The sequence below is a fragment of the Rhinolophus sinicus genome, chromosome 15, assembly GCF_057876585.1.
Source record: "Rhinolophus sinicus isolate RSI-liver-muscle chromosome 15, RSI-T2T, whole genome shotgun sequence".
In the NCBI taxonomy this organism is placed as follows: Eukaryota; Metazoa; Chordata; class Mammalia; order Chiroptera; family Rhinolophidae; genus Rhinolophus; species Rhinolophus sinicus.
Genome location: NC_142515.1, coordinates 101,830,896 through 101,846,395, shown reverse-complemented (window position 1 = coordinate 101,846,395; position 15,500 = coordinate 101,830,896). Strand labels below are relative to the sequence as shown.

General features: G+C 35.8%; 1 pseudogene; it reads right to left on the bottom strand.

The window, feature by feature from the left end:
- Positions 1–13,147: 13,147 nt before the first annotated feature.
- LOC109448127 (FACT complex subunit SSRP1 pseudogene) lies at positions 13,148–15,197 on the bottom strand (annotated as a pseudogene).
- Positions 15,198–15,500: the final 303 nt, after the last annotated feature.

Below are 15,500 nucleotides of genomic sequence, written 5' to 3'. Positions count from 1 at the left end.
TATACTCCACACTTAGCATCCTCAGATTCAATTGACCACGGATAGAAAATAGTACTTTCCCTCTGCAGTTGAGAAACCTGTTAGGAAACCGCGGTTCAGAGAGTGGAAATGCTTGTTTTCAATTAAGGTGGATTGAGTCAGCTGATGCAAAACTGCGGTTACCAAGGGCCTGCCGTGTTGGAAAAAAAAAAATGCACTTATAAGTGAGTCCGGGCAGCTTGAACCCATGGTGTTCAGGGGTCAACTGTATATGTAAGCACCAAAGGAAGGTGATTAGGTACGTGCTCTTCTCATGGTCACTCTCTGTGGCAGAGAGAGCTGCAGGACTTATTTGCTTCCTTTTCGCCGTAGCACACGACTTAACTACATGTCCCAGCCTTCCCTGCCTTTAAATGGGGCCACGGTACTGAGTTCCGGTCAGTAGAACGCCGACAGAAGCAATATATACTTTCAGAACTGGTACCTCAGTCCAGTCTTGTGATCCTCACACTCTGTTTCTGCTTGTTTTCCAGCCAGATGATGAGGATGCAGTCGAATAACACGAAGCCCTTTAAAGTGGTAAAACCACAGAAATCGAAGTCCTGGAATCTTCAACTGACACCATACAGCAGAGTCGTCCCCACATGCTCCTCAAACGGCAAATGACTACAACAAAGGTAAGAAGCAAACTTCTGTTGTTTTGAGATATTAGGTTGTTGGTTTGCAAAATCTGATAAATGTAGCCGATTTAAGCACAGAGGAATTAATTTGCTTTGGAAGGTTTTGGATTGAGAAATAATTGCTTAAACCTGATATAATTCGCACCAGAAATGTTGTAGTTGATAAAACTTCTGAGAAAGACCATTTTGTTTGAAATGCTCTTTGAATGGAGAAATTAGCAAAGTAATGGATTTGTGGTATTGAAAAATTAATCTGGAGATGACAGACGTGTTTGGAATGGAAAGAAGATGGAGACTACGCAGGAGACAACGGTAAGCATATGTTTAACTTTGTAAGAAAATGCCAAGCAATTTTTTGAAGTGCCTGTACCATTTTGCATTCACACCAGAAGCAGGAGAGTTTCAGTTGTTCCATATTCTTGCTAGCATTTGTTGTCATCAGCATTTTTAATTTTAGCTATTCTGGTGGGTGTTTAGTATCATTGTGATTTTCATTTGCATTTCCCTGGTAAATAATAATGTTGAACATCTTTTCATGTGTTTATTGACCATTCACATATCTTCTCTGGTGAACTGTGAGTTAAATCTTGCCTTTTTATTTTACTATAAGAGTTTTTTATATATACTGGGTACAAGTTCTTTATTAGATATGTGTTATGCAAACATTTTCTCCTAATCTGGCTTGTATTTTCATTTCCTTGTAGTGTCTTTCAAAGAGGAGATGTTTTTTGTTTTCATTATATCAATTTTATCAATTTATTCTTTTATGTTTTTTGCGTTTTTGTGTCCTTTCTACAAAATCTTCACCTAACCTAAGGTCATAAAGATTTTATTCTATGCTTTCTTTGGGAAGTTTTGTAGACTTATCGTTTATGTTTTATGATACATTTTGAGTTAATTTTTATATGTGGTGTGAAGCAAAGGTTGAAGTTCATTTCCGCGTAAATGAGTATCTACTTGGTCCAGTACCACTTGTTGAAAAGACTACGTATTTCCTGTTGAATTACCTTAAGTTTATTACATTTCTATCCTTCACTAATTTCACACTGTAGCTTTGTGATAATTCTTGGAATCAGGTAGTGCAAGTCATGGAATTTTGTTGTCCTTTTAAAAATTGTTTGTATATTCTGATTTCTTTGTGTCCATATACATTTTTGAGTCAGCTTGTCAATTTCTACATAAAAGCCTGTTAGGATGTTGACTGGTATCAGATTAACCTATTGATTAATTTACAGAGAATTGATTTCTTTACAATATTGAATTTTTAATTTGTGAACATAGTATATTTTTCAATTTATTTAATTTCTGTCAACAATGTCTTGAAATTTTCAGTGTACAGATTTTGCACTTAATTAGTTAAATTTAGCCCTAAATATTTTATGTGTTTGATGCTGTATGTGATATTTTAGTTAAAAAATTCAATTGCTAGGTGTTTAAATATAGAAATACAATAGATTTTTGCATGTTAACATCATTTATTGTGACTTTGCTAAAGTCACTTGTTACTAGTCGTGTTTTTCTAGGTTCCTTAGGATTTTCTACCTTGACAATCATGTCACCTGCAAGTAAGGGTGCAGTTATTTCTTCCTTTTCAATTTGTGTGCCTTTTCTTTCTTTCTTCTTCTTTTCTTGCCTTATTGTACTGGCTAAGATCTTCAGAATAATATTGAGTAGAAGTTCTGAGATTAGACATCCTCGTCTTGAGCTCAATGTTTAGGGGGAAAGCATTTGCTCTTTTACCATTAAATATAATATTAGCTGTAGAATTTTTGTTGATGCCCTTTAGCAAGTTAGGGAAGTTTACTTTCATTTATACTTTCCTGAGAGTTTCTATCACACACTAATAACTTTTAATTTTGTCAAATGATTTTTCTTCATTTGCTGAGGTGATAATCTTTTTTTTTTTTGGTAGTCTATTGATACAACAAATTATAGTTATTGATTTTCAAATGTTGAAACAAACCTCACATTTTTGGGATGAACTGTACTTGTCATGATATGTTATTTTTAATATATTTCTTGAATTAATTTGCTGAAATGTTATATAGAATTTTGTATCTGTATTAATGAGAGATATTGGTCTTTAGTGTTTTTTCTTTGTTGTTATTTTTTTTGTAAGGTCCTTGTCTGGTTTTAATATCAGTGTAATGGTAGAATCTGTAACTTTTGGAAGAGTTTGTGTATAATCAGTATCATTTCTTCCTTAAATGTTTTGTAGAATTCATTAGTGAAGCATTCTTCTTCTTCCTCTTCCTCTTCTTCCTCCTTTTTCTTCTCATAGCATATTTTTGAGTGAGCTGTGGTAGTTTATGTCTTTTATGAAAACCATGTGTCATTTTCATTACTTATTTACTTGCTTGTCTTTGTTAGATTTTTATAGACTCTTTGAGGGAAGGGACCCTGCTTTTTATTTTTAAGACTCTATATCTTAGTATGATGTCAGGCACATGGTAAATATTCAATAAATATTTCTTAAATAAATGAAGAGGTAGATAAATTTTTAGTAGGACCATGAGGAGTTTCATAAGCGAAAACCAGAAGTAGATCAAGAGGGATTGAGATGAAAGAGAAATAAGAAGCCCACTAAGAAAGAACAACACAAACATAGTCTGGAGGAGACAAGGGCAGGGTGCAATTAGGGAATGGCAGCGCGTGCATGTTGGGGTATTGAAGTAGCTGCTAATCTCGATTAAGATAAATCAGAATTGAGCCAAAGGGTTTACTGAACTGAGGATCTTGGATATTGGTCTGTGTACATTGGGAAGCCATTGAAGATTTTTGAGAAGGGGAGTTCTCAGAACGGTTCTGTGTTTAAAGGGATGTTTCTGTGGTACAATGTGGGACTGATTAGAGAGGATAGAGACAAGAGGAAATGAAAGCAGTTAGGAAGGCTGCTGCAATACTACTTTAGTGAGTAATAATGGAGACTCAAACTAGCCATTCTATAGGCTTAAGGGGAAAAAATTTTTTTTTTTCAAAAGTAGGATTCTTAAGATTTTTTTCACCTGACATGAAAGATAATCTTGAGTTTGGGTGGATGGTAATGCCATTAACTAGGATGCAATTACAAGTGAAAGGGCAGGTTTACTGCAGAGGGAAGCTTAACCACAATCAAATAGAGGGTTCTGGGACTCAAGAAAATTGATGATTTTGAAGCCACAGGAATACTAGTAAAAGTCAAAGCCACTGAATAAATGAGAACAGTAGATGGGAAGAAGCCCTGGAAATGTGGGAAATCTTTTGTATGTGTAGAGAAAAAATACAAAGCTAATGAAGTTCTGGCAGAAGAAAGGAGGAGTGCCAAGAAAACACAGATATGTGATTGTCTTTCAAGAAAGAGTTTCAAGAAAATGCTGAAGACTGGGAGGTAGTATAGTAGAGTGACTGAGTCTAGAATCAGAAGGATTTCCTGTTGCACCTCTGCTTGATTGAGATTTGTAGGCTGCATGACTTTGAGCAAGTTATATAATCTTTATTTGTAGAGTGAAGGCACTCTTATATCCTATCTCATAAGGCTGTTGCAAAAAATAAATTAGAAATAATACCCTTAAAGTGCTTCTCACTTTGTGTGGCATATACTAAGCAATTGATATCATCTACTACTATCAACAGTAATAAAAGATGCTTCAGTTGAAAAGAATGTGGGAGAAGTGGATGTAAGGCAAGGATTACAAACCTGTAGGAACTACCCACCTGCAGATGTGGGGTTTTGAAGTCTTTGCAATATAGGTATCTTTATAATTCTTACCTGTACAGTGTTTGGATGAGGTGTATGTGTGTCCATGCCTGAATAAAAATAGTTAATTTTAAGTAGGTCCGATAATTACATGAAAAGGGATTCAAGGACAATATTAAGAAGGCTACTATTTCTTCTAGTATGATTTATGAAGAAATGCCTTAAAGAAATGAATCAAATGCAGATGCATGCTAATTTGGTTTCATTTCTTTGATGAAAATTACTTCCTGTTATTTTGTCACAGTGTGATATGCTTGTTTTTATTCCTTTAAAACAAATAAACAATTTAGATTTTGATCAGGATTTGAATTTAACCCATTTGGCTTATGAAACAAGTCATTAAATTAAAAAAAAAAAAAAGGCCAGAGGTTTTTTGAATTTTCATGTTCAAATATAATTTAAAGAATTAAGGATAATTTAGCATTTTGATTTACTGTTTGATAGTCTCTTCAAATTAACATTTAAAATGTTTTTATGGAATTTGAAAAGGAGATTGTGAAATATCAGATACAATCTCAAAAGTCTGAGCATGGTTTTGAAAAATGTATTTTAAATGTCATTTACTGTTAGGAAAATTGTTTTGGTCACAATACAGTAGCAAGCATAATCGGCTACATAATATAGCACATACATAGTTTACACACATGCATTATGGGTACAGGTTCCCTTTAGAGTGAATGCGCATACAGCATCCTTAACTAGTAGAGCTTTAAGCTTTTCCACCTATTTTGTGATTTCTGCAAGTTAAACACAACTGCTTACTTACCTTTCTTTTTGTTCGGATCCTCATTTATTTCAGCAGAACTAAATGAGTGACTTTTCTCCAAGGCATGAATATAATGCCTCCAGAACTGAGATCCCTACTTCATTCTTCTGGATTAAAAAGATATAAACTAAAGCTATTTTTAACTTTCTTCTTTGCTAACCTATGAAGGCACAATAGCAGACCCTCCCTTTGATTACTGATGAGGGTCTACTGTGGTCATTGAATATTATACAATAAACTGTTTACATAGCAGCCCTTTTTACAGGTTTTAAATCTTCCCAAGCTGCCAGTTTCCAAAGCTGGGTCTGCCAGCTGGCAGACACAGAGGTGCTTGTGTTCTAGTTGATTGAGGTAATTAACAGCCCAAACTGTCAGAAGGTGACAGCAGGCAAAAAGTTCTTGCCCTGGGGTCACAGCTGGACTCCAACAACTTGCTCCTGATTTACCAGTAAAACTAATAATGTAAGTAATATTGGTATTAAATGATAAAATCAAGGGTCAGGCTGAAATTCTGGTTTGTACCACATATTCACAGGTAGCAAATTAGCAATAATGTCGTGCAGTTACTCTGCCCTGTTAAATAACCCCTGCAAAAATCAGCACGTGCCTGTTTTGGCAACAAGATGTGGATCTTGGTACAGTTAAAGGAGCAAATGGATGTCTTTCCCTTTGATTTCTTTCCATAAATGTACCTTCAGAGAACTGCAGCAGTTTCTTATGACTGTAGAGAACACAGGACTAGAGGTATATGAGCAACTCATGTTTATGGAATATTCACTGTGTACCAGCCACTGGACTAAGGGCATCTTTTAGCCCTTAGCATCATTTCTTTTAATCCCTATGTCCATCCTAATGCTACAGTACTATAATACTTGTTAGTTCACAAAAAGTGAAATCGAGAAGCAGAGACATGAAGTAACTTCCTCGAATCACACAGCTAGGAGGTGGCAGAGTGGAATTGAAACCCACCTCATCTGTTTCTAAGGCCCAAGTTCTCAGTAGCTCCATGGTATTGCCAGATTATAAATGGCCTTGAAGAACCTGGTGGATCACCAAATGATTTTTAGCAGAAGAATGATGTCTTTACACTTCCCTCTCCAAGGTGGAGAATGTATTAGAGAGGCATCCATTGATGTGTGGAGATCATTTAGGAGCATAATGGAACCTGGATGGTAAATGATCGTTCAAGGGTTGCCCTAAGTGGTAGTGCTAGGGACACACAGAGATGGAGATATTAGATATGTAGCACTTACTCCCTCACGGGATGTGGAGGGGAAGACTGAAAAAAAGGATCTGTGTTTGGACAGCTGACTAGACGATGATACATTAATTGCTGAATAAGCCAGTTGATAATTTGTAGAAAAAAGCCAGAACATAATTTTTGGTATCTTGATAAAAATGTATGGTTTATATGACCATTGGGCAGCAACTGGGAACAAATATATCTTCATTATAATATGATAACATTTAGTACATAACTCTATTAGGTAATAAAGTTTTTTTTGGCCTGAGATGTTTATTTAACAGTGCTACTTAATAATAGGACATGTGGGCAATGACCAAACACAGATGTCCACTAGAATCTCACAGCCTGCTGAACTATCTTTCAAAGTTCCCATCGCCTAAAAAGTTTTTTTCAGTTTATAATCCCCAGTAATACCTCTCCCTTGAGGATATCTGTGAAAGTTTGTTGGGGATTATTTTTGCAGAATTAGAATTGCCCAATATTTTGTTAATTTATAGTTTGACAAACATGTCAAAATAAATATTGGCTTTTACAGTTAGGCTAGAGAGGCACTTTTCTATTTAAAAAGTGAGGCTTTTCAGTAACTATTCACTGGCACTTGTCAAATATGGTATTTGTTTAGAACATAACTTTGTGAACATTTATGTCTCTGTGATTCAGTCTAGACTGAGTTGTAATATTCTCCTTATTAGGCTTCTTGAGAAAATGTCATAGGTAAAGAAGATAGCGGTTTAGCTACTTCATGTGCTTTCATATAGAACAGTGATTCTAGATAGTTCTGTAATAAGATTTCTTTCCATTGCTTTTATATTCTTTAGGCATTTTGGGTTTTAAAAATATTTCTACCAAGCTTTATTATCGTCATAACATTTTTTTTTTCATTTTTATATCAGAGTTTCTGATCAGTGTGAGATAACCAATGTTATCCAATGAAGTCAATAAAATTCCAGTTTAAATTAAAGGAACATGATATTAGGGTTAACCTGTGAAACTTTATCTTAGGTAAATGTAATATTTCAATTAAAAATATTAACAATGATACAACAGCTTTTATCAGTTAGAATTCAATTTGGCTGAACTTAATAAGGCCCAGAATTACAGTGCCTTTAAAATAGGTTTATTTCTCTTTAACTTAATGTCCCAAAGGATTCTAGGGCTGGTATGACAACTCTCCTCCATGAAGTTCTAAGGCAGCTGTACTCACTACACCATCATCCCTCGGTGTGGTAGGCTATTAAGGGCCCCCTCCCCCCTAAAGTATCATATTCTAATAGCTGGAACTTTAATGTTACCTTATTTGGGAAAAATGTCTTTGCATATGTGATTCAGTTAAGGATATTGAGATGGGGATATTATGTCAGATTATTCAGGTGGGTCCTAAATGCCATCACTTGTATCCTTACAAACGGAGGCAGAGGGAGATCTGATATACATACAGAGGTAAAGGTGATGTGAAAGCTGAGCAGAGAGAGATTTGAGGATGATGGCCTTGGAAATTGGAGTAATGTGGCCAAAAGCTTAGGAATACCCTTCTAAATTTTGAATTCAAGGACTTCTTGATTTGGGCCAAGTGATATTGATTTTGGACTTCTGGCCCCCAGAACTGTCAGAGAATAAATTTCTGTTCTTTTCAATTACCAATTTTGTAGTAATTTGTTATAGCTGACACAGGACACTAATAGACTAGGATATGATACATGTCCTCATGGTTTGAGACAGACAAACGTCTTATTCATCTTCTAAACAAGAATGTGTAGAAAGAGGAAGGTATATATGAATTCATTCATCCAACAAATATGTATGGAGAGTCTATTATATACCAGATATTGTTCTAGATGTTTGAAATGCATCAATGAAAATATACCAAAGACTTATTTGTTCTTGGAACATGTATTCTAGCATATGAAGACAAATAAAGATAAACAATAAAATAAGCCATTCAGAAACCAAGTAAGTTGCAGTTTTAAATAGATTGGTGATGGTAGGACTCACTCCATTGAAAAGGTGGGATTTGAGCAATGACTTGAGAGGGTGAAAGTTAGTCAATAGAATATATGAGGGAAGGGTTCTGTATAAAGAAGAAATAGCTAGAGCAACGACTCTGAGATGTAAGAGTGTCTTATATGTTTTAGGAACGGCAAAAAAGGGCAGCTGTGATGGGATACAATGAAAACGGTAAATGAGGTCAGAGAGGCAAGAAGGGGATAATCAAGTAGGATCTCGCAAGTTATAGTAAGGTCTTTGATTATTGAAATGCACAGCCATGGGAGGTGTGAGCTGAGAAGTGATATGATCTGACTTAACTATTAAAAGGATCATTCTAGCTGCACTGTTGAGGATAGACTGTAGGGGCTGGGGTAGACTCAGAAAGACGTATTACAGCATTATTCAGGCAAGATTATAGTGGTTCAGATTGGAGTTGTAACACTACAGATGGAGGAAAATGGTTAATTTCTGGATATGTCTTGAAGATAGAGCCAATAGAATTTCTGACAGATCGACTATGAAGTCTAAGGGAACGAAGGAATGAAAGATGACTCCAAAGACTTGAGATTGACTAACTGAAAGGTTGATAATATTATCAAATAAAATGAGAATGCTGTAATGAAATTAGGTTTTGTTGGGGGATAGGGATTGTTAGGGGAAGGCCAGGATTTCAATATTGTTTAAGCTATTATACATCTACATGAAGAAGTCAAACAGGTATTTGAATATATGAATCTGGGAGAGAGGTCTAAGGTGGCGATATCCAGTGAAACTTTTGCTTCCAGTAGTAGCACACTTACTTATTTCAGACCGGTACTCTTACCAAGAATAACTAGAAAATTGGGACAAAATTTTAAAGTGTTTGAAGGTATTGGAAAGTTACCAAAGCTGTAAAGATTTGAGAGGATTTCTTCAGACACAGTGATTCAGATGGAAGCATGTAGATGCATTAAGGAAAACAGGGTAAATATTTAAAGATCTAAATGAAAATTAATTGTATCAATTGTCTTGTGAATTTGAGGTTTATGTATTATATAATAATAATTACACAAGGAGGATGGATAATTGGAGTATACTATTCTTAGGTCCTTGCAATATCTGGAAAGTGATGAAGCATTAGTTTATATTAGATTTTAATAAGTCAAGGAGACACGCTGTAATCTCCGGATTAATCATGTAAATTAGTAATCTATCATTGAGAAGAAACAAATAAGATGATATAAGATATTTGATTAATCATACAGAAAGCAAGAGAGGAGTGAAACAGAATTTATGAGAGGTGGGATGAGAAAAAAAAGCAAATAGTAAGACAGATGATTTAAACCTTAATACATCAGGAATTATATTAAATATAATACTCTAATTAAAAGACAAAAGATTATCAGACTCCTTTAAAAAAAACCAACTATGTGCTACTTACAAGAGATATACCTTGAATATAAGGATAAAAAAGTGTTGAAAGGAAAAGGATGGAAAAAAATCACACAAATTGCAAAGCAAAAGAAAGCTGGTGTATCAAACTAATGCCAAAGTTGATTTTAGGCAAGAAACATTACTAGAGATAAAGAAGGATATTTTGTAATGAGAAAATGTTCAATCCAGCATGACGACTTACGAGTTTTAAATTTGTATGCACTTAATACATAGCTTGAAAATATGTAAGCAAAAATTGACATAACTGAAAGGACAAACAATATACATAATCATATTTGGAATTTTAACACATATCTCTTAGTAACTCATAGAATAGTCAGAAAAAAACAAACAATAAAGATATAAACACAATTAACTTACTTGTTCTAATTAAATATGCAGAATACTGCACACATTAACTGCAGGATACATATTCTTTTCAACTGTATTTGTAACATTTACCAAAATTGACCGCAAAAATAAGTATAGGTTAACTAGAAAATCTCCAGTACAATTCCCTATGTAATTCTAAAATATACATGAGTAAAAAAAAAAAAAAAAACCAAACCCCCCCCCAAAAAAAAAAAAACTAATGGAAATTAGAAAATATTTTAAACTCAATAGTAATGAAGATATAATATATAAATACTTTGTTGGAAAATGAGACAGAAATTTATAACACTCTGTAAAGAAAAACAGACTAATAAATTATCTCAAGTATATATTGTAAGCAGTTGTGAATAGAACAACAGATCAAACACAAAGCAAGTTGAAGGGTAGGAAATAATAAAAGAACAGTAATCTATAAAATAATTTCTGTTTGGAAAGAATAATAAAATTGATAAACATCTGGAAAGAGTGATAAAAGAAAAAAGAGAATTACTAATGTTGGAGTGGAAAAAGTGATCACTACAGATTCCACAGACATCTTAATCATCGTAAGAGAACATTACAAACATTTCCATTAAAGTAAATTTTAAAATTTGGTTGAAATTGGATACTTCCTAGAAGAACATAAGCCATCAAAACTGAAACAAAAATATTTGAAAATCTGACTAGATCTATATGGAAGTTGAATCCATAATTAAAAACTTCTCTACCAAAATATTTCCAAGACTAATCGTCTTTACTGGTTGGTGAGCTTTGTCAAGCATTTAAGAAAGACAATATTAACACATTGTTCAAACAATAAAAAAAAAGGAGAGGGAGAATATTTTCCTACCTGTTTCATGAAGCCAGCCTAATTTTAATACCAAAATCCTGACAAGACATCACAAAACAACAAAATTACAAGCCAATCTCTTATGAACATAGGTGCAAAATTCCTTAACAAAATATTATCAGTCAGGCAGGCATTATATGCTTATTTCATTGTTGGAGAAACTGAAAGTTGGATTGGTTAACAATTACATGAATTTACATAGCTAATAAAGCCACAGGTAAACTAACCAGCAGTAAGGTCTAACCAGCAATAAGCCTGAATACACTATTTCCACAGCCATTAGGTGCCTTGGAAATACACTTTGTACATTCTAAAATAAGTTGTGTCCCCGAGCAGTGCAAATTGACCTCCCTTTTTTGCTCCCTTAGCATTTTATGTATGTCTACATTATAGCATTTATCACACTTTTTAAAATGTTTGTCTGTGCTAAGTGTCTTTCCCACACCTTCTCACCCTTTCATAGTTGTACAAAAACTTTGTTAGGAACTGTCCTTTATCTTGTTCATTTTCGCATCTTATTTTTCACCCAGAGGAGTACTGAAGTAATGTTGAATAAATGAATGAATGCCTAGATAAGAAAAAGGTTTTAATAGGACACAAAATGCACTAACCATTTAGGAAAAGATTGAAAAATCTGGCCACATTAGTATTAGGAAACTTCATTCGTGTAAAGACACAATTAAGATAGTAGTACAGAAATTCCCAGGTGACAAAATATTTTAGCTCTTTCAATATCTTGGTAGAAATTCATGTTGCTTTAAGATTTATGTAGCTATTAAATCTTAACCCAGCCACAACATTTAATTAATTACCAGATGCTAGATTCCATTACAAAGATGATATTTCTGTTGCCAGAGATTCTGCATGAAATTGTTCCCTCAGTCTAAAAAGAATAACATATTCATTTTTACTGGGGCATCATTACCATTTTAATTTAAGTTAATATGCCTTTAACTTTATTAATGCTCCCTTTGTCATGATCTCTTCTTTCATTGTGCTTTTATTTCAGAAAAAAATGTAGTTCTTAGTGTAAGAAACATGTTTTAGTTATTTCCTCTGTGATAGAAATTTGAAGTCTTTATTGAAATTATTAGCTATTATGTGACTATTTAGTAATTTATGACTATTCCTATTACAAAGTTTAAACTTTGCTGCCTTAAATAAAGTTGTGAGTGGAAGAGTAGCTTCAAATATTTAGGCATCTGTTTTCTAAATTCCTATACATAGGCTTTATTTGGCTTTAATAAAACTAATTAGCGCTATTTTCCTTTTGTGTGTGTGTGTCTGTGTGTGTGTGTGTGTGTGTGTGTGCATGTGACTTAGTAAAGAGGAACAGAAAGGAACACTATTTATTTATTTATTGAGTCATACCAAGATCTTTCCAATATGTTATTTTGTTAATTATCCAACCAGTCTGGCTGTAGGCATTATAACCTAATTGCTAAGATGAAAAATTTGAGGCTTAGAAGATTTAAGTTTCTTGCCCAAAGTCATAAGCTATTAAGTGGTGGAGCCTGATTTTGAAGCCATAGATGTGTCACCTCAAAGCCAATGAATCTGCTCTCGTCCAGGACCTTCATTTGTCAAAGCTCCATAGACTTTTTGTCGTTAACCTCCATTTTGCCATTATCTGCTATCTTTCTCTACCAATCTGTAGCACTTGGCAAAATGGATCCCTCCTTCGTTCTTCTCCCCACCAAAACTCAGTACCCTTTATTAAATGTCGATTTTTTTACAGAATGGAAACACAGAGTAAAAGTAGAAATAGGCCCCAGTTAGAAGCTTCAGGCCTGACCTTACATGACCCATGCTGCAGCAACTTGAACAGGACAAGCAGCAGTTATTTTCTTTAGATTGGGAATGTAGAAGGAGGTGTTGGATTCTGCCTTAACCTGCCTCCCATCTAGTCTTTGCCAAGTTATAAAGAGTCATCCGTATGAAATAGCATAGTAAGACGTCTTTCCTGCTACCTCAGTGAAGTGCATATCACCAGGAAAGCTTGTTTAGATGGCACAGAATCCAAGACTATGTTTAACGTGAGGAGAAACTGATACCAAAACATGGATGGGAAGACTGAAGGTGCAACAGGGCAAGTACAAGGAGAGAAAAATTTCCTCCTCTACTCATTGGATCCTGAAACCCAGTCCCCTGACCTGGGGGAGTATTGACTAGTTCCTCTTCTTCAGAGTCCTCACTCTGCTTTCTCTTGTTTTTGTTCTTATTCTTTTTTGAAGAATTATCATGATAGGGCACAAACTATCCTCTGGAAGCTCTCACTTAGCTACCTTGAGGATGATTTGAATGATGAGCCCCTAGAAGGTATTGATTTCTTTTCCATCTTTACCTTTATTTCCCATTTCTTTGACTTGTTCCCCTTAGAAGACTCGCTCTATCCCCCTTTATATTCTTTCATGGATTCTTGATATTCTCTCTTGGTATCCTCAGCCTTGCAATCTCACTCCCCCTTTCTTTTCTGTACATTCCCTTCCAGATACTGTCTGCCTTCTTGGAAAGATTTGTGATACTGATGCCAAGATGGGCTGACTTGATCCTCTCTCAGCTAGGTTGAGCCACACGTGCACAGACATGGGCCTCTTGGAGACAGTGGGGTCTCTGCCCTCCACCTCCACAAGCTTCTTGTGACCATTGTGATTCTTGGCCATCTGACCTTTTGCAGCTGTGTCCTCCTTCTCACTCCAATCACCGTCACCCTCAATACTGGAGGAGCTGGCAGAGGCATTGCTGTCAAACTTCTCTGCCATTTTTACCTCCTCTTCACCTGAGTTGAATGACATGGTTTCCTTACCTGAGTCATCACTGGTGGCATTCTCGAGGTAGGCATCCTTTTTCTGCTCAAAGGAGGCATCATGCTCACCTTCATCAGAGTTAGAAGCCTGTTTGTTGTAGTTTGGGTTCATCTCGTCTTTCAATACTCAGTTTTTGATGGTGAACTTTTTTGCATTGAAAAAATCAATTTCACATACTTCTCCCTCCCAATGTTGCTGACTGGTATACTGAGTGCCCTGCTTGGTCTCGATATCAACATCAAAGGAATAAGTGGTGGGGGTGCCACAGGCAAAGTTAATGAAGGCGAGCTCATAGCTGAGTGTGGGTGGCTTGTGAATATAGATGAAGCCCTCCTCCAGTAGGTATAGCTGTCCTGAGCTTACCTTGTAGGAGCAGGTGACACTGGGCGCCTGAGTACCCTAGGGAGTTGCCTGGGACTGTGATCTTGTGGTTCACCCACACTTTCATACCTGGCCAACCATCTTTTGGAAGGAATCCTGACATGTTCTTATTGTATGCCTATCAAAGTACTTCTCCATCTTTTCCTTGTTCATAGTGGGATGCAAGGATATGGCCTTGTCCTTGGAGAAGAGGAGAATGAGGACGTGCTAACAGGTTGGGCCCTGCTTGATTGATTTGGGGATCCAGGCTGATCACGAAAGACATCTGGGGCTGGTTTTTATGGGAGAGCAAAAAGAGATTAAGTACTAAGGTATATAGGGCGTCTTGTAGTAAAAGGTCTTGCCATGTAGGTGTAGCAAGGCAGAGGTAGATCTGAATGTTCTAACAATCAAGAGAAGTCAGACACTGAAGTTCCCAGAAGATGCATCTCCAATGGTTTAAATTATGTCCTCTTAGGACAGCACACACTAGGCGAATGCTTCCACCAGCTCTACACCATCCTCTAGAGTGGGAAGAACACAGAATCACACCTCCGTGAGAAAGATATGGGCATCAACATTCTGATGGAATTCCAATGTCACCTCTGTGGTACACTGGGACATATTGCTAGTCACCAATGTCAAAGGAAGCACCAATCCACAAAACTTCACTGTCCCACAATTTCAGCCCTTCACATATAGGACTTTCTGCATTAGCAACACAATAACGAGTTTTGAAGAAATCAGAGAATTTTTCAAATTCAGATTCTCATACGCTATCATACTTGTTGGCATGGTTGTTCTTTGTGTGAAGTTTACGTCTATGACCCAGAAATACACTGTGCTAGATGCCTTCTTTCAACAGTCCTGCCTGCATGTTGTGCACTTTGTCCATCTTGCTGTTCTTTAAGATGATGCCCACGCAGCTGAATCTCAGACAACCATCATTCATGTGGACTTTTACCTCCTGGTAGACATCTTGAATGCCAGTGTCTCTGCCATGAGAACACAGATTTGCCTTATTTGTTCACCACTTCTTAACATTTAGCACAGTGCCTATTTTGCACTCAATAAATGTTTGTGGAATAAATGAAAGAATTACTGGATGCTTGCTTTTCACAGTACACCTTGGTATGGGCCATGTATAGGTTTATGTAACAGCTATGCCTATGTAAAATTCAACAAGATTTTACTGATAACAAATATTGTTTCTGTAAATGACACCAATGTTTACCTAATCACCCACATAAAAAAACTAGGTACTTCCCATTTCTGGTTCCACAGGTAAAGAACTTGGAAGTCACC